The sequence below is a fragment of the Thalassophryne amazonica genome, chromosome 14 (assembly GCF_902500255.1).
Source record: "Thalassophryne amazonica chromosome 14, fThaAma1.1, whole genome shotgun sequence".
Lineage (NCBI taxonomy): Eukaryota > Metazoa > Chordata > Actinopteri > Batrachoidiformes > Batrachoididae > Thalassophryne > Thalassophryne amazonica.
The window spans coordinates 23713901-23739227 of NC_047116.1; the positions used below are offsets into that span (position 1 = coordinate 23713901).

Here is a 25327-nt window from a genome sequence, read left to right on the forward strand (position 1 = left end):
AGGGTTTGGTATTTGATGTAGTACGATCACAATGGCTTGTTTTGGGATGTCGTAGTATCACAGCAGATTGTTATCGGATGTCGTACGATCACAACAGTTTGTTATCGGATGTCGTACGATCACAACAGTTTGTTATTGGATGTCATACGATCACCGCGGTTTGTTATCGGATGTCGTACAATCACCGTGGTTTGTTATCAGATGTCGTACGATCACCGCAGTTTGTTACTGGATGCCCTACAATCATAATAATTTATTAGATGTTGTACAATCACAAGGGTTTGGTATTTGATGTAGTACGATCACAATGGCTTGTTTTGGGATGTTGTAGGATCACAGCAGATTGTTATCGGATGTCATACGATCACAGCGGTTTGTTATCGGATGTAGTACGATCACAACGGTTTGTTATTGGATGTAGTACGATCACAAGGGCTTGTTTCTGGATGTCGTTTGATCACAGTGGTTTGTTATTGGATGTCGTACGATCACCACAGTTTGTTATCGGATGTAGTACGATCACAATGGCTTGTTTTGGGATGCTGTAGGATCACAGTGGTTTGTTATTGGATGTCGTACAATCACAGTGGTTTGTTATTGGATGTCGTACAATCACAGTGGTTTGTTATTGGATGTTGTACAATCACAGTGGTTTGTTATTGGATGTCGTACAATTACAGTGGTTTCTTTTTGGATGCCCAATGATCACAACAGTTTGTTATTGGATGTTGTACGATCACAGTGGTTTGTGATTGGATGTCGTATGATCACAGCGGTTTGTTATTGGATGGCATACGTTTACAGTGGTTTCTTATTGGATACCCAACGACCACAAAGGTTTGTTATTGGATGTCATACATCACAACTGTTTGTTACTGGACGACGTACGAGAATAAGGAAAACGGTATCGTATTAATACCCGCTTCTTAAACATAAAGCTCAGGTTGCAAGCTAGCTAAAATGGTGTTTGTCCCCTTTAAACACTCTAAAATCTAAAGACGTTAAAATGTACAGAAACGCCAAAAAATATCTTTCAACATTTTAGAATGGCTTTCTCACCCTCGATAAGTGAGTTACGATTAAAACACAACATCGGTTAGCTGGTTTGAGGTCAACCTTTAGCTCTCGCGCGCGCGCTCTCTCTCTCTCTCTCCTCCATTCTCCGTCTACGTCGCTCTACCGCCGCTGCCGTCCCTTTTTCTCAGAACACTGAAACTCAGCTCCACACAGAGTAGCCTGCAGCTTCAGCCACAAAAACTCGGGTTCCTTCCAACTTTACTGTCAGCTGTGTGCGTACACACGCTTGTGTGTCTGTGTGTGTGTTTTTTTTTTGTTTGTTTGTTTTTTTGCGCACGCCACATTGGCCGACTGTGAGTCATAAAGCTGCGGTCGGAACTTGCGATATGATAATTAGCGAAATGGGAGGAAAGTCGTCGCTACTAGCTTAGTGAAGTTGGAGCTTTTTTTTTTTTTTTTTCCCCTCCTTGTGGAAGAGGAAGAGGTGGCGGACACCACGAGTTCACTTACAAAAAAGAAAAAAAAAAAAAGAAGAAAAGGTAAGCCGGTGTTATTCTGCTTTATTCGAGCTGCTCGCACCCATGTGTTACTTTAGCTCGTATAAACGTTATACCGGCACGTACATTCGTCACTCCCTCACTCCACACGTGTGTTGCAATTTCTCTTTTATTCTTTGCCACTTATCCGGACATCTCGCTGTGTTCGTTTCTTTCTTTGACGCTCTTTAAAATTATACTTGAATCATAATATACACAATATAAGTTTTTAGAGGCTCTAAGCTGTTTTGCCGATTTTAGTTAGTTGTGTTTTTTTTTTTTTTTTGGCACAAATGGAATGGGTTGCACTCATTCAGTCGTAATCACTTTGTTTAAACTGGTGTCAGAATAATCCATTTATTTTGCCATGTAGATTTGAAAAGCACATGAGTGGGGGAGGGGAGGATTCTACTGTATGAGCTGTTGCCACCAGTTTTTGTGTTACTGTAACACTGCTGAGCTCTGTTGGCTTGTTGGCTATCTTAAAAGGGTCACATTGTGTTAAAAATAATTTTTGCCTGCCTTTTTAGACTTCAGAATGGCTGGCATCTCAGGATAAACATCCTCAGAATCCCACATTGTTTGCGCTTGTATAGAACTCCTCTTTTATAACCTCAAATTTAGGGCTTGGGACAGCTTGTTTTGTATTTCATTGACATGTCACAAAAGGCCATAGGTGGAGAGTCCTGATTGCTCTGTTAGACACACCCACTGACCTGGTCTGTGGTCTGTCGCTACATGTGTGCAAGTCTACTATAAAAGAAGAAGATGGTCTTCTTCATCTTGGCAGTCCGTCATTGATGAGGAGGATTGTCTGTTGGTCGATTCCCGGATGGGATGTCTACATCCAGGGTTGATCTAGAGATTAAATGTGGGCATGTTGTTGCATGGCAACAAACACACCCTCCATGACAGATCTTTAGCCTGGTCTGATGGCTGGGAAATTCCAGACTATCAGGGTGTGAGGACTTGATGCACCCTTCATCCGCCTTTGCTACTTTAGCGTTTCCCATAATCCCCCTGGTGGCCCCCTGCGCTTCCCAGAATGCACCATGGCACCAGTCTCACAGTGCATGTAAGCAATGGCTAGCAAGGATGTTGATGGTGTTGATCCAGCGAGTTCATGGACGATTATGATGATGACACGTTCTTCCAAGTTGAGAGGGTTATCTAGAGGAGGTGTAGCACCTGTGATGGACTTCCGATGTTGTCTTGTTGTCCATACTTCATGAGGTTTGTTTACATTGTGCCCTGAACCGGAACTCTGCTGAAACTGACCTCTCGCATGAGTCACGGACCACGAAACAGTCCGAGATTCACAACTCTGAAACAGTGAATTGAGTTACAAGCCATCACCTCCTCCATGTGATCCACCGTTGAGGACTTCTTGTTTCACTAGAGTCCCACTATATGTCTTGTGTTCAGGGTTCCTGTTGGGCCTTCATGGCTACCATAGCAGCCACGGGACACACAATGTCCCCACTGTATATCACCCGAAGAGGCAATCCCCTACTTAAGCCATTATCCAGGTGTCACAACAAAGATGAGGGGTTGGATTTTGATACCTAAAAGAAGATAGTATACATATTCAGGAAGAATAGGGCATTTACAAAGAAGACATAACCTATGGCATTAACCATAGACTCTAGGGCGTTGCCCTTTGGAGGTACATAAACAACCATTGAACAACATTACAAAGAGCATCAGAGGTAACCAAATGGGCATGCATAAAATAGGAATAACGACCAAATGGCAGTACAGGTTGATTGCTGGTACATTTAGTCACCTAGATTAAAAATGTTAAGTTTCTGGTCATATCTGGCCCCGGCTTGCAGTATGAAGACATTATAATACTGCAATGACATCCTGACACCCCTGTCGTGCAATGTGTTATTAGTACATTACAATGACAGCCAGCCTCCTTGTGGCCAAAGCAGGAACTACCAGAATTCAGAGATGTGTAGAGATCAGGCATACATGAAAATGGCAGCGGCATCTGAGGGGATGTGGAACTGTACAAATATACATCAGAAACCATTTTTAAAAAGTCTGCCTTTGCAGAGGAGGAATTTTCGCACCATACTTGAGTATACACATAGAGCAGCTGCTCTGCTGTGTGTATGCCAGATTCCGTCAGATCCCAGAAGTTAAGCAGGGTGGTCCTGAAAAGCAAGTGATTTGTTAGAAGTGATTAAATTACATTTGCGATATTACAGTCAAAATACTCCTGATGTAAGATGACATGATTATAGTTGTAGTGACATCATGCTGACATCATTTTTGAGCTAAAAAATCCAAAAGACTGTGCTTTCAAAAATTTTATCCCAGTTGGAGTTGTAATTTCCAACTTGCGGACATGTCTGGAACGCAGCATGGCTGTAGACGAGCCCTCTGTCTGTGGGCAATTCTACGGTAACTGAATTACAATGACAGCAAAATCTGGCTCATATTTGGGTTGGTGAAGTTAGACCTTGCCCATATGAAGTGCCTTGAGGCGACTTATGTTGTGATTTGATGCTATATAAATGAATTGAATTGAATTTTAGCTTGCCATTTAAAAAATTTGTTCCGATTGTAATTCTGTTACGGTAGAATTACCCCTGTGAGACCTCCTTCACGGGAGTCAGGCACAACAGTCTGGTGACAAACCTGACTTTTGATTATGACCATCAGAGGGCGCTGTGATGCGTGACACAGTTACGGCATTACAAATGCTCTACGTAAAGCTGTAAGCATTGGAGTTTTGTTTTTAATAGTATAGTTTTTATATTGTAACATGCTTGTGCAACCACTCAGTTGTGATGATGATATTGGAGCTATCAGCCATCAGCGCACTATGTTCAACTTCAGGATTGAATTACTCCATCACTGCATCATGATTGATGAATGTGAGTGGATCTGGACCTTGTTTTCAGAGGGGCAGAGTTAGAGAAGAAGAGCTGGACAATCATGTGAGCGATAAAGGGGAAGAAGCCATTTTTCTGAAGGAAGAGGGGCGTGGCAAGCAGCAGCTCCTTTCCCTTTAAAGCAATAAGCACAGAAACGCACAGGGACAGTGGCGGCTAGCGTGAATGGGTGCGATCACTGCATTTGAACCCTTTCCTTTGGTGCATGTCATGCAATTTCTGAAATGATGTGGATGGCTGCTAGAGAGACATAAATGCGTAAAGCTTTTCTGTTTTATTTTTATTGAAAGCTGTTTTTGAGTGGTTTTAGCTATCTGACGCCTGGTGTTTGTATTCACGTGGTGAAAGGGTGGATAATACTGTGTCTTCTGGATCCCAAATGGGACCAAAGGCTATGGTCAGCCATGGTCCTTTTCTCCTTGGCTGCAGACTGGGTTTCCCCCCTGTGAGAGGCCCATCTCCTCAGATCAGTTGTGACAGTTCTGAGCCAAGTGGTCTTTGGCCTTCTTTGCTTCCTTTTCCCCAGTGGTCTGCCTGTCTCATAGCAATAGTGTGTAATGTGAATGATTTTCAAAATGGGACTCTGCTTACAATAGGGGGATTCATGCGACGAAAGGTATAAACATTCACACTGCTTTATTTTAATTTAAAAATGTAAATAGAATTATATATGAGCAGTCAGAATGCATAATGGGATGAATCCAGACTGTTGCGGGAACTATTTGTACTTTTCCCTCCAGATTTTGTTAGGAGGGTTCATTTCCCAACTTAAGATGCAACAGATCACTTAGATGAAGTGATGGCAATAATGGACCAAAAGCTGTCACCTGACAATAGGAGAAAGGTCTGGTATGCAGTTCTCACACAATTGTGAGAATTTGATGCGTTGAAATACCTCCAGTGAACCACATGTCCCTGCTTTTCCTCAATGACACTTTATTTTTTTTCCTACTGGCTATGGATTGTATTTAGCTAGTAGACTAGTATCTTTAGTGACAGTCCTATAACTCCGCCCAATTGCTGTGGTCTCTGTTGTAGTTTGGGGTCACATTTATTTTTTAGTCATGCTGATCATTGTTGGCTTTTCATTATTGCAATTTATATAACGGCTGAGTAGATCCTTGTCATTTGATTGGTGCTTTGTACGTCACGTGACATGGATTATTTGTCCCATTTGTGTTGCTTTGCATTTAGCGTGCAAATTTGGTTCCATAAGTTTTGTATTACTGCATGCTGCGACCACCGCTCACTCGTGGGGGCGGCATTTAGCTAAACATGGTGGAGTTTGTTTTGCTGAGAGACAACAATTTGAAGGAGCTAATTGACGGTGCTAATTCTTCTAACACCAAAAAAAAAAAAAACATCCACTGCACTGTAAGCTGTCTGAAGGCATGAAGAGCTGTTAGGATGAAGAGCTGGAGAAATTTTGGACGCAATTTTTCACTGGAGTGAGGAAAGCAGACGGCAGTCTGTTCATGAAGTCAGTACACGGCATCATGGACTCCATCATCAGAATTGTTTTTTGCAAGTTGGTTGAGAGCAATTTTAGACTCCTATTTAAAGTTTGCGTTGGACTGTTGATGCCAAAGCACCAGTGACACACACCAAAATGTAAGTCCCTTTCTATTGTTTATAAATTAATAAAATGTCAAATGACGAGGATCTATTATAGGTGTTATATAAAACAAATAATGAATGTTTTTGTCATTTTTTTCAATGGATCGAATATTTGCCTCGTTGAACAGTATGTTCCATCTTTCACCGAATGAAATATTCGTACCATTGAACTCATAAACATTCATTATTTGTATAAAGTAAGATTGGTGCTTTTATTGGTCATAGTGCACTTATTTTAAAATGATGACACTTTCTTACTTGAGTGATTCTCAAAAAGTTATCAATATCCCCATTTCCTCATCATTGTTACATCATTTTTTTAACACAGAAGAGACACTTTTAACATCTGAGTGTTTGTCTGGAATACCCTCAGAGATATTCCACTGTTAAAGCTTTAAAGTTTGCTAATAGAGAGGGATGAGGGAAATGCCATCTCGCCAAATCGATGCACTTCTTTACAATTAAAATGTTTTTAGTAGCGGATTTTTAATAAGCACCAACATCAATAGGCATCAGAGCCTAGCCTACATAGGTCAGATGTAGCACCGTATATTTGAGTTTTCTCTGTACCGTTCACATTCATTGTCAGATTAGTTTCATGGCTCAATCAGCACCCTATCTTAATGTAATGGAGTTTAATCTCTGTATCCTTATGTTGGTGATAATTTACTGAGTGACCGTACAGAATATGCATAAACACACTTCAAAAGCCTAGCCTGGGAGCTCAATCAAGCTATTCCTGGTTCCTACTTCAACAACACCAGAAGGGCATTGCCAGTAGAATGCTACAAATGTCACTGCTGTTGCAATACTGCACCAACCTGATTTAACTTGTTTGGTCAATGGTCTGAATGATCACTGCCAAAGGGATGCTGGTATTTTGTTTTCGGCATTGAAGCTGTTGTGTGTTCTTTGTTTTTGATCCTAGTGTAGTAAACCTTTATTTATATAAGTCAATTTTATTTATATAGCGCTTTTCACAGACAAAGGTCACAAAGTGCTTTACAAGATAAAATATCACAATCCAAAAATAAAAACGTTGTGGTGCCAACGGTCTAAAAGCTTTGGAAAGCCTGTTTAAAAAAGACCATTGTATTTTAAATCCTGAAATGAGGCAGAGGCATTTTAAACAAATTACACTGTACAACACCATGAAGAAAAGGCCGTGCCTACATAACATAAAATTTTGTTTGGGAGTTGACTGGTGCATGTGTTGTTGGTCATAAGCTGGACATCATGTACTCACTTCATTTGCATCATGACAGAAACTGTAATACCACAGACTGTTGATCACGTAGGGTTTGAAAATGAAGACTTTAACAATAATCTGACTGGGTTGTTTACCAGCCTTCTTGTTCTACTCTGTGCAGTAAACAGTCCAAACAGTAATGGTTTAATGCCTCACTTAAGAGAACAAGGAGCTTTTGTGCCTTAACTGCTTGTCTCTAACAGCTTTACATTTTCTATTTTTGGATCCTGAAATTTATTACTCTGAAGTGTCGAAAGTAATTTCTACTTGAAATTGTGACCTTTGAATGACCTTGATGACATTTTGTTAGTTTTGTTTTTATGGTGGTTTGGGTTTGCACTCCCCAAACACCCCCACAGTGGGCTCGGAAAGTTGCAGTGAGTGGAGGGTATCAGTCACAGCATGTCAAAATGTTTGTGCATCACCTCAAAATGGAATTTAGCATGCAGCTGGTGAAGGTCTGTTGAGGTGTTTACGTTTTGCCTCCTAGCTGTTTTTTTTTTCCCCCTCATCATGTGCTGATGATTATTGGACAAACAGTGTCTTGTGTTTCATCTTTACTTTCTTTGAAAAAATTTTAACACAAAAAAACCCTTGTGCTTAGCGTTACTGTTTGTTTTATTTATTACCTCCTGCCAACAGAGGTAATAAATGCTTGTTTGTGAACAGCCTGTAACTCACAATTTTTCATATACTGTTATGAATGTTTTTTTTTTTTTACACAGAGGATTCATATCCTGATAGGCAAGAACTAATTCTTTTTTTTTTTTTTTTTTTTTTTTTTACCATTTTCTGGGTCAAAGGTCAAAGTCTGGAAAGATCTTGGAAAACTGGAAAAATCCCTACCCTTTAACATTGAATGAATTAAAAAAAAATTCATAACTCTGTCAAAAAAATACTAATCAAATTTTTTTCATATTTGAGAGTGTTATGTAGGATGGTATTGATTGATTGAAATGTTTATTTCAAATATCAAGGCACAAACAACAACAATAATAATATAAACGATAAAGAAAACTATAATCAATGGATTTTCGAAAAGGAGTGAGAAGAAGTAAAACTTATTTACTCCCACCTGTTGTCCTTAAGTAAATAACATAATTAGCTTATACACATGATATATGCATTAATACATATAAATATACCCCAATAATCAAGTACATTCATCCATCAGCACATGTATAGTCCCACATATAAATCCAAATGTACCATATAAACATAATACAAAGAAACACCACAAAAAAGACTAGCAAGGCTAGCCAAAGCAAGGAAAAAAGAATTGAGTAGAAATAACCAAAAAACAGTCTTTTATGGACTGACAACATTTCTAACCCAGATTACATATTTTGTGGCCATTTGAAATTAACATTGAAAACCCAGTTTATATGTTATACGGCTGCAGTTATGGATTATTTTAGTAATCGAGTTTTCTATTGATTATTCTGGTGATTAATCGGATAAAAAGTACTCTTGCGTTTTTAAACATCAACGGTCCAGGGCTCTTCCTAAGCAATGGCACAATGTCACTGCACCATCACACAAATTGTCAAATTCAGTGTATCCCTTTCTGTTTTCCTGGGTAGTTATTTTTTCACATCTTTACAAGTTTTGGATCTTTCCCAGTGTCAGGAGTTCAGCCAAAGTCTTGACATTTTGCTGAAATGGCGATGGGATGTGGCTTTCTGTTTTTGTTTTTTCCCCAAGTTGTAAAATGTAACCAAGTTTTTTTTTGTTGTTGTTGTTTTTTAATAGGTTGGTGGACTGGGTCCCTGCGTGAATTTTTTTTCTTTCTCTTTTTCTGCGATTCAGCAGATGCGTTTCAGCTGGAGGTTGAACATGCAAGTCTTGCAGTCACTTTTTTTTTATTATTGTTATTATTTGATTTAAGTTACCGTGTTTGAGAAGCGTTGTGTGTTGCCCAAAAAAGCGAAAATTAAAAAGCGAAACACTCAGTGCGAGTCTGAGCAAAAGACAGAAGAAAGAGTGGACTTCTTTCAGAGACTATTTGTCAGTGTGGCCGGGGACAGAGCTGTGACTCGCTCGGTGTGAGGGGAGCCCTGAGCCCCTCGCACCGGACAGAGGCAGTAGCCAGCCGCTGCCACACGAATAGTCACTCCCCACGTAGAGTGGAGAGCAGCCAGCGGACGAAACAGTGTTTAAAAAACAAACAAACACAGTGCTTTGCTTTAAATGCGCATTAAGCTATTTCAGATGATCAGTGAGGATCATCTTTCTCCTAAAAGGCTTTATTTTACTGTTTTGTGTCGCATTGGAAAGCAATCGCTTTTGGTGCAACAGATTAGCTCTTACACGGCTTGTGCACATGCTCTAGTCTTCTTCTGTTTCTTTTCTGGGGACATTACAACACCACACACAGGCCTTGTATATGTACTACAACATTAAATGAAGCTTCAAGGTACAGAATTTGTCTCAAACATTTTTTGTAATCGAACTGTTCGAGTTACTCGACTAATCATTTCACCCCTAATATATGTCAAACGTGCCCCAATCACTCTCATATTTGAAGGTGAGGTGTAGACTGGCACTCACTATTACCTGACAAAGTTTGATCCGGATCTGATGCAGACTGTGGATTTTGTATACATTTGAATTTAATATTGAAAAGCCCATTTGGTGTACATTTTACATTATATCTCAATCAAAAGTGCCTTAATCACTCTCATTTGTGACAATGAGGTGCAAACTGACACTCTCAATGAATAGACTAAGTTTGACCTGCATCTGATCCGTACTGCAGATTTAGCAGATATTTCATTTTAACATTGAAAAGCCCCTTTGATCTATATTTTGTATTATATTTTAGCTTATGAAAAGCCACTTCTAGCAGGACTTTCACCTTGAAAATTTTTCCAAGGTAAAAATTTATGGAATTGGAAACTAGTGTTGACTGAGGTTTGCGCTCTGTGACCGCAGTGCTCTAGTTTTGTTTTAAACAAAAAATTGTGTGGACTGCAGAGCTGTGAGATGGGTATGTGGTTGCCCTGTGTGTTTGTCTGTTTGTGGATGATAAAACTCAAAGGCACTTTTCCAGTCAGTGAAAAGCTGTGGAAGTGTTATTGCTTGTTTCTAACTGGCACAGTTGTCATTTTTCCTTCCATGTCCATGTGTCTTTGTTTGTTTGTTTTAAATGGTGAGTGCACCCTACTTTGTGCTCAGATTATGCACTGGGTAAATGGTAAAGTGGATTTGGACATGCCACAAATGCACTTCCACTCTACGCTTCAAATTGTGCACAGTACATCGTCAAGATAACTGCCAAAACATGGTTTATAGAATATGAAGCTATTTTGTGCAGTGATGGCATTTTCTTTTACCTCTTCAATTTCCTGAGCATGACGAGATAGATTTTCTTTTTATCTCACTCTTTCTTACCTTATGACCTTACAAAGGTCTGCTGGAAGATAAAATCACAGATCTGAGTACTCTCACCTGGCAATTGGCATCAGTAATAATGGATGACCATTATCACCTTACTGAAGGAATGGGCTCTCTGAGTGCCCCAGTTTTAGTTGTCTCACTTCTTCGCACCATCTCCCACAATGCCTTGCAGACTCCATCTTGTGGCATGGAAGGTGAGAAAGCTGGTCGACCAATCACCACATTTGATAGTTTTATAAGTGGGTGTCTAAATTAATCTGCACTGACTGTATTGTTTTCTGGTTTCAAAAACAACTTTATTAGATTTAACTGTTTATTTGTCACTAACCTTTACAAAATATATGCAAAACATATTAGATTTATACAGAAATAAGCAGTTTTGGAGCATTTTCTGCCATTTTGGTTTATTTTGTTCGAGCAAGCAGCCGGCTGATGTCACACTGTCTTTCTTTGCTCCGATTGGTAGTCACCGTATCCTTCCCAGCATCCTCATGCAGATTCGGGGATAGCCTGACAACCGGCCCTGAATTGGGCCGGATACTGGCCTCTGTTTCCTAGCTTGTGATTGGTTGGTGTCCGAGACGCTGACATCAGCCCATGCATCAGCCTCGCATTGATGTGGCGCGAGTGCTGCTCTCCTATTGGTCGTTTAGGAGAGGGAATTCCAGCGCTGCTCACCTATTGGCCATTTAGGAGTGGGAAATCTCACGCCAAAACGGAGGCCAGTATCCTGCCCAATTCATAGCCGGGCCGGTTGTTGGGCTAATTCGGGGAAGCCCCCACATGATCTGTGATGTCACTACAAAATGTAGGTCATGGATTGCTTGAATTTCTTCCCATTCTAAATTGTTTCCGCACAGTGTGAATTTTGATCATATTGGCAATATCATGCTATGACTCCCTTATTTAAAGGGCATATCTCACTCCAGGCAACACTATCTTAAAAAAAGATAAAGATTGTAAATCATTACTTCCAACTCTTTAGCTTTTGCAAGTCCTCATAAAGCTGATAAAAGTAAAATAAGCCAGAGTGTGTCTGAAAAAAGTAACAGATTGACATCTACTTTGATCCATAATCATGATGTAATGTCAAGCACTGACTATTACCTGTCTGAAAGTCACTGTACCTGAGTCCATGAATGGAATTCGTGGTTAGGTCCATGTTTTGAAGACCATTCTCATGCTGTTCTGGGCTTCACTTCTGCAGTCTGTCCCAGATGGCACTCAAACAATAAAAGATAAATAAATAATAAAAAAAAACCTCCCGCTTTCCTCCTCAAAATATTATCTTTGGAAATTCTGTCCGCCTAATAAACATCAGTAATCATGTGACTACATCCTCCTGAAACACACATTTTAACCATTTTGACATATTCACCCTCAAAGTACACAGAAACACTGATTTCACACTGTAAAAAAAGTCTGTTTTCCCCGTTTATTTCAATAGATGGTCTTGAGGGGCGTTATGACATAATGTCATCAAAGTCCACGTTCCTCACTGCTTCATATTTCTGAGCGTTTATCAGCAGCAGCTGAAATCAGGCTGAAATTTCCATTGTTTGACCTAATTTCTCATGGCACATGACACCAATATTTGTTTAGAATAGTCAGCTCATTTGACATTTTATTTACTAGTGATATGCACTTTAAATGCTCAAGAATAAAATTATAGTGGTGCCAAAGCATTTTTTTATGACTTGAATCGTAAAATACCCAGAAGCCATACACCTTTTAAAATGTTCCAGGTACAGCATAGTGAATAATCAAAATAATGCAATTGCTTTGTTTTTGTAGCAGCTTATGATGTATTGTGATAGTCTTTTTAAAGGACAGATTGGGAGCACATTTACCTTTGTATGGAGTCCTCAGCGGGCATAAATCAATAATGCTGTTGACCCACAGGTTATTTGTCTGTCAGCCACTTGTTCACTGACAGGATCTGAAGTGAAACTTGCTCTCTGGGGCTTCAGTGTTGCCTCTAAAATGAGCTGACAACCACTATGAGAAGATTTAGTCCTCAGTCTTCCAGTGGCCTATACCGAGTGATTGTTTTGCTTTAAACAGCTTATAACAGTCATTCAATTCAAGCTGCTCTGGACACATTGGACAGATGCACTGATGAGACAACAGTAAATCCAAGATACACTGTGATAGTCCGTCTGCATGCACACCAGAATGCATTCCCGGCTCACAGGCAAGGAAAGGAAGTCCCCTGAGAAAGCCCGTGTCAGCTTTGTGCTGCTGTAGAGCTCTGTATCTGGCTGTCCAAATATTTCTCTTGCAGTATTTATTTATGATGGGTTGTAGGGGGAGGTTAGCCATCCTCTCTCCCCAACAGTCATGCAGTGTGGATGGGCTGTCAGCCAATTGGCTGGCTGGCTAGTGGTTACTCTAAAATAACACCCATACAAGTCCCCGCTTGTGGAAGCCTATAGTTATTTATTTGGAGTTATTTTGGATTTCTGGTGACTCTTCTTATTATTGTGTGTTCACTCTGTCCTTATGCATGTTTAAAAGCCACTGGGAGGAAGCCACATGCTTTTCAGGGTGTGTTTAACTTCCAGCTGTTTTTGTTTTGGTTGCTAATTAGTGTGTCTATTTTTCAGTGTTTGAAGCTGCAGTTCTTCTCAGATATGAAATGTATTTAGTTTTTTCACATGTTAACCTTTTCTTTCATGCCCATGTGTGGCTGCTTGTGCTGAGATAGTCCAAACTCACAAACATTTCTTTCCAAAGCTCGTGGCTGTTGGAGTGGCTCTTGCTGGCTTTCCAATGTGATTCGGAGATAGACCTGTAATTTTAAACAAGGCTTTGAGGAAGGAGTCACTGCTGCTGTTCCTGCTGCTGCTGCTGGATGACTGTTCAGGATGTTGTGCAAGCATATGCATGTCAGAGTTGGTACTTTTTCTGCAAAAAGGAATATTGTTTTCAATTACACTGCCTTTCAGCTGTGCAAGCATATGTGCTCTCTGAATAGTGTTTCATAATATCATTTTTATTTATATTTTCACAAAAGAAGTACAGCGAGGCGGTATGAGCTAAGAATGCAGGGTTGATATTTGATTTCTTGGTAAAATGAAGTCAGTTGTGGACTCACAGATGCCTTTGAATTTTGCTATAAGTCAGTAATGGTGAGAAAATGTTTGCGTTGTCCGAAAGCAAAGGCTTAGACAATTCAGTTATTGTATCCTTATCATAATGTAAAGTATGTCACAATACTAAAGTTTTAGTAGCCAGTACTGATAGCAAACCCATGATGCCAGCTTTGATATGGTAACTATAAAGGGACATTTTATTAAAAGGTTTTGTTCATTACACAGTACCTCACAAAACAGCTTGACACAGTAGTTAACAGAATTTATCTTTATCATTATCATTATTTGCTTTGGGAGTTTACATTGGTGTTTATTTTAGCTAATTAAGCCTCGGCCCCACCGAATAATGAGCCACGCATGAGTGTTTCACCGATTATTTGAAGAATGATCCACATTTTAAGCTATCATGTATCTGCTACTAAGGTGCCTCTCTGTACCTCACATATGCCAGGTATCATGACCGACCTGTCATTTGAGCCCCGTCCAGCCTCAAATGGCTCGTGTCGCGGGATATGATCCATGTAGTGTCATGTAATGTGACGTTGGTGCACGTGTAGCCCTCCCACACTTGGTCCCTTTTAAAGTGTGGGTTTTCAGTTCACAGCATCCATTCAAGATTTTGTCACATTTTTTTAAACGCAGTCCAAAAATAGACACTCCAGTACAGTCTGGCCGGTGTGCGCATTCGTGCGCCAGGCTGTGGTTCACTTGTGTTCCAGAGTCATTAAATGCACCAGACAAGCTAGAACCAAACCATGGGTTTCTAGACAGTCGCCTCTGTTCTTCTTCGTGGTGGCTTTCTTTTTTCCTTGGCTTACAGTCATTTTGACACTGATCCAACTTTTAACTTTTGTGTTCATCCGTTAATGTCTGCAAAATCGCTCTTTTGCGCACTGGCGTTCTGCGTTCCTGGACAGTCACCTCTGCACTTCTTTTCGCTGGCTTTATTTCTTCCATGGCTTCAAACACACAGTTATTTTGACACCGTGATCCAACTTTTAACTTTGTGTTTGTCCGTTATTGACTGCAAAATCACTCTCGTGAGCTGGCGTTCTGCATAATGCTTGTCTTGAGCGCTAGTCATTGCGTCAGCGTGCTCAGAGTGCCCCTCATCATAAACATACTTTTACAGGTGCTTATAAGAAGGAATGAACATGAAACTGTTTTACCAAACTATTACAATAAAAACATTACAAATACTTACCTTTTAAGCTGTTCCAAATACGTTCTCCACCTCAGCACACGAGACAGAGACAGTAAAAAAGCTCCAAATGTCCTCTGTGTTTTAAATAATTATTATTATAATAATAATTACAGCTTCCGGTGCACAAAGCAGGTGGGATTGTAGTGCGCAAGAGGGCTGAGCCTGTCCGGTCCTTGTAGCTGCCAGTGCTTGGATAATGGGCTCTTAACAGCCTCGTCTTCACCACAAACGTGTCTAAATCCTTGTTTGTCCTCATAGTACCCCGTGCACAAACTGCCCCATGCTGTTGTTGCTTAATTTTGAACTTCTTGAAATTAGTGCCACGCTCAGGGATGATCCTCGTTAGCCAAATATTCTGTCTTTCAGAGCCACTATTCTCCCACGATTGTTGAATAACTGGACTCGTATCAAAAAAACATGCTTTGTGGCTCATTATTCATCCTTCATTATTTGGTGGGACCAGGGCTTTAAACAAAGACACCCTCCGTGACCTCTCCAACACTATAAATGTTCTCCAGAACAAACACCCTGACCCAATTATTTGGGCCTTTGAGCTTTGACTCTGTACTGGTGACATGGCAGATATATATTTTTTGAGCATTTGGTTTGGCATTGGAAAAAAATTGGGTGCTTGTGACATAATTTCTCTTGTCTAATAGTTATTATATTTTCAAAACATCTCATTAACATCTGGGACCAGATAATTACATTTGTAATCAAGCATCAGACTCAGAATACCTAATATTACTTTACTCTTGTGATATTTTACTGTTTATTTCTCAAACATCATTTAATGCAATGAGACAAACAGATATTACAATTTATGTATTTATTTTTTTTAATATTATGGACTACCCAATCAGGTGTTTTTGCCCTCGAACTGAGTAATTTAATGTTGAGTTTACACTTACGCAGAACAGCAATCAAAAACAGTAAAGTCAATCCACTGGGACGAGGGTTGACTCAAAAGTTCTTCCTCTTTTGTGATTATTTAAATAACAAGCATGATACTCACATACAGCTTGGAATGGTTTTTATCAGGCATCATCATTACTTTTCCATGTTGTTTCCTTTCCACACACTTACGCCAATGTCAAGTTTTTGCATCCCGTCTGTGAAGAAATCTGGCATCTTCTCTTGGCACCAGCGACCCACAGCTGCTTGTGCCTCCGGATTATTAATGTAACTGTGTCCCTTTAGGTGTTCTTTCAGCTTGGGAAAAAGTCAGAAGTCAGAGGGCGCGAGATTCAGAGTGTATGGCAAGTGTAACAAGAACTTGTAAAATTTGAGGTCCTGCAATGTACGAGGTCTATTAGAAAAGTATCCGACCTTATTATTTTTTTCAAAAACCATATGGATTTGAATCACGTGTGATTACATCAGACATGCTTGAACCCTCGTGGGCATGCGAGAGTTTTTCACGCCTGTCGGTTACGTCATTCGCCTGTGGGCAGTCTTTGAGTGAGGAGTGGCCCACCCTCTCGTCGATTTTTTTTTTCTTTTTTTTTTCACTGTTTAGGAGTGGCTCAGGCACTGCTCTTTGTTTGATCAGAATTTTTTCAAAACTGTAAGGCACAACTGAGTGGACACCATTCGATAAATTCAGCTGGTTTTCGGTAAAAATTTTAATGGCTGAGAGATTTTGGTGTGTAAGTGTGTGTAAGTGTCGCTTTAAGGATGGCCCACGGCACCTGACGGCGATCTGCGCTCCGAGGCGGCGGCGTCTCGCTGTTTCAAGCTGAAAACTTCCACATTTCAGGCTCTGTTCACCCAGGCTCTGTTCACCCACTCGCCGAATTTGCCCGCACGTTCTTTCATTACAAAATCTCCTTTAACAGTGGAATGTCGGCATAAATTCCTCATGCCGACTTCTTCTGAAACTTCTCTGTTCTCTGACGACGTCCTGGGTGAACAGAGCCTTAAATTAGGAAGTTTTCAGCTCGAAACAGCCAGACGGACGCCACCTCCGACCGCGCCGATCCGCTTTGTGAGCTGTCCTTAAAGCGAAAGAAACTCCACAACTTCTCATCAGCCGTTAAACTTTTCACCGAAAACCAGCAGAATTTCTCGAACAGTGTCCACTCAGATATCCTTCACAGGCCCTGAAAAAATTTTGATAAAGCAACGCACGCCGTCTCCAGCAGCGTCTCAGACAAAGGATTTCAGCCGAGAGGGCTGGACCAGTGCTCACTCAAAGCCTGCCCACAGGCGGATGACGTCACCGACACGCGTGAAAAAACTCACGCATGCACCGGAACATGTCCCGTGAGGCTTCATCACGGCGTTGCTTTGCGCCATGCGGCACCGCCGCGACGCGCGGAATTCCTCCGCATGTCTGTCTCAGTGTGCCGAAAAAGTGCTGATGTCCACGTCTTTTCACAATTCCTGTGCTAGTCAGACGATGTCCTGGATAAAACACAGCGTCCAGTTTGGAAATGAATGCACATTCCACTGTTACAGGAGTTTTTGTCATGGAAAGAGGAGCGGAGGCTTTGCGCGTCGTGGTGGTGCCGCATGGCGCAAAGCAACGCCGTGATGAAGCCTCACGGGACATGTTCTGGCATGTCCAGGCACATCTACAATTTCTCGGATAATCACTCGATGGAAAAACCACCGACAGCTGTCTGAACGCCATCTCAAAGCCGTCCTGTGAGACCAAAACGGAGGTGGTTTTGTCTCGCTCCAGTAGCGAATCCATCGTGATGTGCAAAGCCTCCGCTCGGCTTTCCATGACAAAATCTCTTGTTAAAAGTGAAATCTGCTGGAAAATGGTTGATGTCCAGCTCTTGTGATAACCAGAGAAATGGCACACGATGGTCATGGATCCAGACAGCCATCCGTTTTAGAAATGAAATGGTCGTTCAGCCTGTCGATGGAGGCTTCGGAGCGCGGCGCGCCCCACAGCCGCTGGGGGCCGTCCTTAAAGCGACAGTAACACTCCTTATTCTCTACCAAGCCCGTAACATTTTCACCGAAAGCCAGATAAATTTTTCTAATGGTTTCCAGCTGCCAGTCTCTAACAGTTTCTGAAAAAAATTCTGATGAGGAAAAAAGCCCAATCATTCCGCCATTTCCTGACAATGAAACAACGACAAGGGGGCTGGACCACTCCTCACTCAAAGCCTGCTCACAGGCGAATGACGCAACCGACAGGCGTGGAAAAACTCATGCATGCGCATGACGCAAGCTTGTCTGACGCAATCACACGTGATTCAAATCCATATGGTTTTGAAAAAAATATAAGGTCGGATACTTTATGGAGAGACCTCGTGTGTGTGTGTGTGTGGTGTGTGTGTGTGTGTGTGTGTGTGTGTGTGTGGTGTGGTGTGTGTATATATATATATATATATATGTGTGTGTGTGTGTGTGTGTGTATATATATATATATATATATATAATATATATATATATATATATATATATATGTGTGTGTGTGTGTAATGTATGGATGTATGTGTGGAGAGAGAGAGATACAATTTCACATTAATAAAAGTGTAGTATTGTAGTAGTAAAACTAGGACACTCAGTGTTTGAAGGTTGCTTTTAGATGTTAAAAAAATAGATTCAGGAGGAAAACGGTCATGATGACGAGAAAAACTTCAGTTTTTGTGAACAGACTGTGCATATTTGAAGCAAAGGAGAGTGAAATATGTTTTTAAAACTGGCACAGTGGCAGCATTGTGTGCTGCCTGTTATCACTCCACGCTTATGAAATAGAGTGAGACTGATATGCACTGTTGATGATCTGAGTGAATAAAATAAAATGTGCTTTTTGCATATTTAATGCAAAGTGCTTTTCAAATTTACACACCCCTCTGTCTTGAAGCAGCAGTAGCAGCCATGATGGCCTGTTTGGTCTGCTGGCACCTTGCTTAAATCAAATTAAATTTATCCAATACCAGTCGATCAGAAAATGCATTGATTGTGCCGATTCCAGTCTTACTCAATCTGATCAGAACACCCCTGTTTATTATGCAAGTTTATAATTATTGGAACATCTTATTTGTACTGTGCATAGTTGTCTTTACACTTGTATGGTATTTAAAAAAGGTTTGTTTTTAAATCTTGTCACTCTTCATATAAATATTGCTCGTTGTCTTTTTTTGTGGATGATCTGGCTTGTTTGTTGTGGCCCAAGCAGTGGGTCACCCCTTTGAGTGTGATCTGCTTGAGGTTTCTTCCTCAGTATCATCAGAGGGAGTTTTTCCCTTACCACTGTTGCCTGTGTGCTTGCTCTAATCTAAGGGTTGGTAAAATTAGACCTTACTTATGTGAAGCGCCTTAAGGCACCTTTGTTGTGATTTGGTGCTATATAAACTAAATTAAATTGAATCAGACATTATGATTGTGTTCATGTAAAGATGTTCATCCATGTTTATCCTTTCTGTTTTTTCAAACAACATGAAAACCAGGTATGACAACTGATTGAAAGCAAATGTGAATTCAGATTATTCAATTTCAACTTATTGTATTTGTATAGTGCCATATCACAATATTGCTGCCTCAAAGTGCTTCACGCAGGCAATGCCTAACCTTACCAACCCCCACCACCCAATGCTAACCTTTTCTAGAATGCACACACACATGGTTACATAACGTTAAATAAATAATAGTTAATAATTGTTGATTGGTTTGGTTTTATCATTTGCTGTTCTCAGTATCCTTGTACACGTTACTCATCTATACGCGGTCAGGCTGCTGGTGGAGTTGAAAGGTCCAAATGTCTTGTTTTTAGGAAACCTCTGAGTTGCACTTTGAACGCAACACACTGCAAACTTAATGGCAGAGTGTAAAATGCCACAAGTTTCAGGTTAGCTGCATAGTGTGTTTCCTACTTCTTGTGTCAGTATGACTCAGTTGGTGGTGAACTTTAAACAAAACATGCATATTTTGCATAAATGCTTTTGAATCACAGATGCCAACGGAGAAATTTCTGTTGCTTCGCTGTCCTAAATACTCTCTGCACTGGTAACAGAGTTGGTCCTATACAGTTACAACCCAGTCTCACGGCATGTCATGATTCAGCAGCAGGAAATATACATTAATCTATTGGTTTGTGATATTGTCACGAAAAGTGCAAAATGTTTGTCATGGGAGCACAAATTTATTCTAATACATTTTGTGGCGGCTGCACGTAATTAAAAGTGAAGCGTGGGGGGGTGTATGGGAAGGAGTACGGTTAGGTTATGGTTAAGGTTAGGGCTGGGGGTAGGAGTAGGGTTAGTAATTGTGAGATTCAAAAATCCTGTCACGAAAATTTGAATAATTTCGTGATGGGAGCACGAAAAAAAATGAAACTGAGCTGACAGTTAAAATGTAGGTGGGTGGGTGAGTGAGTGGATGGTTTATCCATTACAACCACCTTCTGTAAACTATAACTCAAAAACCAACAAATAAGTCTATCTTTTGCATCTCCTACTTAAAAAGCATCTGATGAGAACAAACTCATTCAACTCTGATGACCTTTGTTGCAGCACATCAATCAAAAAGCAATTTTGTTTTACCTACGTAAAACCCCGTAGACACGTCTGCCACCTCCTGGAGCTGCACTCACTATGACATAGGCTAATGACTTAAGTGAGCAACCTTGACAAGAAACATAATGCCCACTATGCTGCCAAATATGGAATGAAATGCAATACTCAACAGGAAAGTAAAACCAGAATTAAACATTGGGTAGAAAGTGTGAACGGGGATGTCACCAAAAACTGTCAGTACTGCAAATTATACCTATGCAAAACTCAAAACACTCTTATACTTATGGAAAACTCAAACCTTTGGAATAGCCATACTTGGAACATTGATCAGACTCCATCTGAAAATAAAAACACCTCATGTGCTGTTCTGCCACCTACTGGCTAGTTCAAAAATGTACATCCATATCAAACGATGAATTTAATAATTAAAAGCTGCAGTCATGAATGATGCTTTGTTTGCATGCACGAATTATTGCTCAGGTCCAGTTAATTGTGTGTTTACTACATGAAAGCCCAGTTTCTAAAATAGATAGTGCGAAGTGAAGTCATTCGTTGTTTTGCAGTTTGTGAATCTCGTGGCCTGTGACTCACACGCAAGGTCAGTTTCAGCAGAGTTCCTGTGTCGCAGACCGAACGTTCCTACCCTAAAAATTGGTCTGCCCTGCCCTCACTCCGCATGTGTAATTTGGGACCACAGCAGCTCGTCCGCAACCGAGTCTCTACACCCAAAGCGATCAAAGGGAATAATGTATTTATTAACTATCAGTTGACAAGGTAAAACCTCTTAAATCATTCTAAAGTCAGTTTTAAGCAGAAATGAGGTGATAATTGGTGAATCGCAACTGATGCTTTGAAATGACGGAGGCGCAGTGAAGGCTGCAGCAGTAGCCCCTCTGACTGCTACGCTCTGATCGCTTCCCCCCTCTTTTATTATGAAATAATGCTGAATTTATGTGGAAATGATTGTTGTACAAAAACGTCAGATATCTGTCGCCGAGATAGATGACGACTGGAGTGCAGTTTTAAGCAGAAGTGAGATGATAATTGGTGAACTGCGGCTGATGCATAGAAATGACGCGGGCGCAGTAAAGGCAGGGTGGACCAATTTTTGGGGGGGATCGTTTGGTCGATGACACCTGTTCAGGGAACAGTGTAAATAAACGTCATGAAGTATGCACAACAAGACAACATCGGGGCACGACAGAGGTTTATCACAGGTGCTACACCTCCTCTAGATAACCCTCTCAACTTGGGAGAACGTGCCATCATCATAATCACCTGTAAATTCGCTGGATCGATGCCATCCACGTCCTTGTTAGTCAGTAGCTACGTTTACATGGACACTTTATTTCTGATCTGATTGAATTCTATCCGATTGGTGGATCAGATTGTCCTGTTTACATGAACGTTCCCTAAAGTGATCTGCTTGCTGTGCGTGTTTACATGCACCGTGGTTACGATCCGATTCAGTCAGTAGAGCAATCCCATAATGCTTTGCGTTGTGACGTCTGCCGTTTGTGACATACGCAAATGAGTTGTACCCGGAAGCCCGCCCGTATAAACAATGGATTTGTTAGCCGGCGTAATCAAGATTACTGTTATTTTTTGTGCGTTTCTTTTGAAACTGCAGCATCAGAGGAACATGCTTCTTCTTCAGGACTTGTTCAGAAAGAAACGAGCGCGGCGGAATGTGTTTTTACGTGATGTAGCACGGAAAGCCGTAATGAAAACACCGACGGATTAAACAGCTGATTTACGAGCCAAATGAAAAAGAAGCCTTGGAAATCAGACGGAGCTTTGAGGAAACGCATCATATTCCTCAAATAACTGACGGGACTCACAGACACATGCAGGTAGGTTATTTCTGAACGTCTGTCGTTTTCATTGTCCCACAATCAATAACATCACAGCTGCCACTTTTATGATTTCAGCTAACTTTTTTTTGTGGTTTTTAGGTAGAGTCCACTATGTAATCTCACAAAACTTATTTTAAACAATGAACATTTGCAAAATATGACAATAGATCAGTTTCATGAATAAATGTAACAAACCTTGTGTGTGAGGCCTTTTTACATTTCCTACTTACTTTACTCAACTAAAACAAGTTGTTTGCTTTGAGATTTTGTAACATCAGTTGCAAAATGCCTGGAAAAGCCCAAGATTCCAATGTTTTGTGCCATTCAGACCTTTGAGAGCTCAACAACTGCCAAATACCTTTCAAACTTAAGAGGAAAAAAGTCATATCCACTACACCCTGTGCTTTGTTCGCCTGATTTATTCTTAAGAATATAATGACTCATTAAGCATCAGAATTTTAAAATACATAACCATTTTCTGTTTTAGTGTGTGAAAAACACTGAGGCCGAAGACGTACGGCTACAAATCATTGGTGACCTTGCAGATCCACTCCTCGACTGGTTGCTGAAAGGCTGCATAAATTCTACACATCTGAACCCAGAGGAGAAATTTGTTAATGTGAACCTCAGCTCACTCTGTGTAACAGTAGAAAACACTTTAGGGATTTTGAAGTCGAGGTGGAGGGTGCTACTGAAGACAAGAGATTTTCACTTCACCTTTACACCAGCTGTGATAGCAACCTGCTGTGCACTTCCTAATTTCTGTCAAAATGAGAGGAACAACGCAAGCAACAACTGGTTGGAGAACGCTGGTCACTTTGATGGCATCTTTCCTCAGCCTGGACCACAAGTCTTGATGCAGAGCCATTCCAGTGGGAGCAGGACAACGATGGCATTGAAGGAGTACATGTTCAATCACTTCCCTCTCCAAAATGGTCATCTCCATTTACAAAAAAAACAAACAAATCTCACAAACACATTTTCTCTTTTTTTATTAAAGTGAACACAACTTTCTTCCATACACATATATAAAATAAAAACCTGGCAGCACCACAACAATTTGGTTAAAAATAAAATATAGTGCTAAAAACTTTTAATCATTTACATCAGAGCTTGGCATTACTTCTTAAACTGGCATTACTGTGATGTCAGATCATAAAACCAGACCCTAAAGGCGGCTGTTTGTCAACAAAATAACATACTACCAGGAAAAATTTGAAGAAACTAAACATCAGGGCCAGTTTCTTATATTCAATTTCTACATGTTGTGTAGGCTGTAGTCAACGTTTCCACTGTTATTTTGATTATTCTGCGTGTGCTGAAGTGGCAGGTGGTAACTTGGGTTGGGTGGTCAGGTGGCTTGCTGTGATTGGTGATGAAACAGTGGACTTAGTAGAGGACCAAGGTGAGATGCTTGCACATCATTTAGGAGAGATTAACTCACCTGTTCCAGACTAATATGACCCCAATGAACAACTTGGGATATGTGCCAAAATCTCTATCCAGGACAAACAGCCCAAAATGCCCACACCCTTTTTCATCCCAAGTGTTACTTCAAATACAGATGTATTTTCTAAACAGCAGCATCTAGAGATTTTCCAAGGTGTTGAACATGTTGAAAATGACCAGTACATCTTTGGGAGGGCCAAAGAAAACTGTAAAATTTCTATTTTGATATTTTAAGAGAAAATGGCTAAAATAAGTGGGTCAACGTATTACCACACATCCAAAGAAAATGAACATTTTCCAAATATGAAATTTTTATTTTCAGTCCTGTTATCAATGGAATATGCATTTAAAGTGGAAAATACAAAACAAACCTTGTGTCTTTGGCAAACAGCAGTATCTAGAGGTCTTAAATGTTTTAAAGATTATCAGGGAACATCCACAACAGAAAGTTTAAGATACTAAATATGTGGCGATTCCAGACTGTATGTAGGTCGTTTGACCTAATGTTTTTTCTTAAAATATAAAAATGAGAAATTTTACACTCTTCTATGACCCTTCTAAACATGTACTGGTCATTCTGAGCATACCGAGTACCTTGGAAAACCTACAGCTGCTGCAGTTTAGAAAATCCAGCTGTATTTGAAGTAACACTTGGGACGAGTGGTCATTTTTGGGCTGTTACATGCTTGTCTCAGTGAGGTCCCAGACTAACTTTGTTCATGTAAATGTGGAGCTGATGAGTAGGATTGAGAAAGGAGAGCCTGAAGACCATCAAACCGTTGCCCTATAATGCTTTCAGTTGAGCGGGTACTTTCTTCCATAAACCTGGAAAGAAGCCTCTCTTCTCTTTCCAGATTCCTCTGATGCTGCTGTTGCATGTTGTCCAGGAAAGATCTCTGCTGGGCTGACCAATCACCCAGGAGCTTGGCATCACCAGATGATGGCTTTCGATCTAGAAAGAATGTAGAATTTCAGTTAGCAAAGAAAAAGAGGGTTTATGTTTTTCTCTTTGTGGATCTCTCAGTCATGTATTATACCAAAGAATCATCCTGCTTCTATATTCAAATTTGTACTCATCCACAGGGCGTTTGACTTCACAAAGCTCAAAACAGGAAAACAAAATTGAAATGAAAATATGTTTGTGTCTCAACTGTCTAAAGGATATTAACTGTCATATTCTGCTGGAAGTTTGTAATATTATCATTTCTAAAAAAAATAAAGCACTCCAAATAAATAAATAAATATGCAATGACTTGAACATTATTTTTTTCAACAAGCTCTACAGGAAATTTCAATAACTCACTGCGGTCTTATTTTGCAGCATATTACTCTTTAAAAAAAAAAAAAAATCACTTTTTTGTCTGGAGCCTCCTCTGTGTGGTCTTCAGGTTGTGTTAAGCTGCTGTCATCAATCTCCTCCGACGTGCTGTTTACATCATCATCAGCAGCAGCATCATCATCTGTATATATGAGAGCAGAAATTAACGCGATGCACTAAAGTGAACGAGCATAAAGAGTGTCG

General features: G+C 40.4%; 1 protein-coding gene across 1 annotated transcript in view; it reads left to right on the forward strand.

The window, feature by feature from the left end:
- Positions 1-1201: 1201 nt before the first annotated feature.
- Positions 1202-25327, forward strand: part of tbl1x (transducin beta like 1 X-linked) — a 72559-nt gene continuing 48433 nt past the window's right edge. The window contains exon 1 of the mRNA XM_034186144.1: positions 1202-1556. The gene's annotated coding sequence lies outside the window, so the exon portion shown is untranslated. The remainder of the gene's footprint in view (positions 1557-25327) is intronic.